The sequence below is a fragment of the Petromyzon marinus genome, unplaced genomic scaffold, assembly GCF_048934315.1.
Source record: "Petromyzon marinus isolate PM22_M1 ecotype Great Lakes invasive population unplaced genomic scaffold, UKy_Petmar_22M1.pri1.0 PM_G_Scaffold_140, whole genome shotgun sequence".
In the NCBI taxonomy this organism is placed as follows: Eukaryota; Metazoa; Chordata; class Hyperoartia; order Petromyzontiformes; family Petromyzontidae; genus Petromyzon; species Petromyzon marinus.
In genome coordinates this window covers 17,501-20,000 of record NW_027422696.1, presented here as the reverse complement: position 1 = coordinate 20,000, position 2,500 = coordinate 17,501, and positions in this window count along the sequence as shown.

Genomic DNA, 2,500 nt, shown 5'->3' with positions numbered 1-2,500 from the left:
TCCTGGCGTAGGATGCTGGGGCGTCCACATGCTGTAGGGTGAAGTGGAGGGCCATGTTAACTGCGTCGTCCACAGACCTGTTGGCTCTGTAGGCAAACTGAAGGGGGTCCAGGAGAGGGTCTGTGATGGCTTTGAGGTGTGCCAGGAGCAGGCGCTCAAAAGACTTCATTACCACAGATGTAAGGGCGACCGGTCTGTAATCATTTAGTCCTGTTGGCCTTAGCTTTTTGGGCACAGCGATGATGGTGGAGGACTTGAGACAGGCTGGTACATGGCATGTCTCCAGGGAGGTGTTAAAGATGTTGGTGAACACCGGAGACAGCTGGCCAGCGCAGTGCCTGAGGGTGGCTGGAGAGACAGAGTCCGGCCCGGCTGCTTTGCGTGGATTCTGCCTCTTGAAAAGCCCATTAACTTCTCCCTCCTGAAAGGAGAGAGTCGTTTCTGTAGTATGGGTGGGGGATGGGGCCTCTTGGGTGGGAAGGGGTGGTTCAGGACAGTCCAATTGTCTTTCAAATCTACGGTAGAACTCGTTCAGGTCGTTGGCTAGGCGGGAGTCGTTAGTGGTGTGGGGCGCTCTGGGTTTGTAGTTGGTGATGTGCCTGAGCCCTTTGGCAGACAGAAGCAGCGTCGTTAGTAGAGAACTGGTGTTTTAGTGTCTCTGAGTACAGTCGTTTAGCCTCTCTCACCGCTTTGCTAAACCTGTTCTTCGACTCCTTGAATCTGTCTCTATCCCCACTCCTAAACGCTTCCTCCTTCTCCAACCTCAACCTTTTGAGCTTTGCTGAGAACCAGGGCTTGTTGTTGTTAAAGTTCACCCTGGTACGTGTTGGGATACAGCAGTCCTCACAGAAGCTGATGTACACAGCCTCTGTGAGTTCATCCAGACTATTGGTAGCAGTCGTGAACATATCCCAGTCAGTACAGTCTAAGCACGCCCGCAAATCTTCCACAGCCTCACTGGTCCACTGTTTAGATGTCCTCACAGCAGGTTTACAGAGTTTTAGTTGCTGCCTGTATGCACGAATCAGGTGGACCAAGGGAGTTCTGTGCGAGCCGAACAGCCCCGTGACCCACAAGAGAAACATCCCCGCCAAATTCGAGCGTTTGACGGGGTCTATCCGTGAAAAAATATTCACGTTTTTGAGTGCACATGCATTTCTGCTGCAAATGCCTCTGGAAGTTTCATGCCGTTCGTATGCCAATTGTGGCAACACGAAAATGACCCGTTTTCCCATTCCGAGGGATTTCTGTGCGACCCTAACAGCCCCGTGAGCCACAAGAGACACATCCCCGCCAATTTCTAGCGTTTCACGGGGTCTATCCGTGAAAAATATAGACGTTTTTGAGTGCACATGCATTTCTGCTGCAGATGCCTCTGGAAGTTTCATGCCGTTCGTACGCAATGTGGCAACACGAAAATGACCCCTTTTCCCATTCCGAGGGATTTCTGTGCGACCCTAACTAACAGCGCCCGTGAGCCACAAGAGAGACATCCCCGCCAATTTATAGCGTTTCACGGGGTCTATCCGTGAAAAATATAGACGTTTTTGAGTGCACATGCATTCCTGCTGCAAATGCCTCTGGAAGTTTCATGCCGTTCCTATGCAATGTGGCCACACAAAAATGACCCGTTTTCCCATTCCGAGGCATTTCTGTGCGACCCTAACAGCCCCGTGAGCCACAAGAGAGACATCCCCGCCAACTTCTAGCGTTTGACGGGGTCTATGCGTGAAAAATATTAAAATTTTTGAGTGCACGTGCCTTTCTGCTGCAAATGCCTCTGGAAGTTTCATGGCGTTCCTATGCAATGTGGCAACACGAAAATGACCCCTTTTCCCATTCCGAGGGAGTTCTGTGCCACCCTAACAGCCCCGTGAGCCACAAGAGACACATCCCCGCCAATTTCTAGCGTTTCACGGGGTCTATCCGTGAAACATATAGAAGTTTTTGAGTGCACATGCATTCCTGCTGCAAATGCCTCTGGAAGTTTCATGCGGTTCGTACGCAATGTGGCAACACGAAAATGACCCGTTTTCCCATTCCCAGGGATTTCTGTGCGACCCGAACAGCCCCGTGAGCCACAAGAGACACATCCCCGCCAATTTCTAGCGTTTCACGGGGTCTATCCGTGAAAAATATCAATTTTTTTTTGACTGCACATGCATTTCTGCTGCAAATGCCTCTGGAAGTTGCATGCGGTTCGCATGCAATGTGGCGACACGAAAATGACCCGTTTTCCCATTCCGAGGGATTTCTGTGCCACCCTAACAGCCCCGTGAGCCACAAGAGAGACATCCCCGCCAATTTCTAGCGTATCACGGGGTCTATCCGTGAGAAATATTCACTTTTTTGAGTGCACATGCATTCCTGCTGCAAATGCCTCTGGAAGTTTCATGCGGTTCGTATGCAATGTGGCGACACGAAAATGACCCGTTTTCCCATTCCGAGGGATTTCTGTGCCACCCTAACAGCCCCGTGAGCCACAAGAGAGACATCCCCG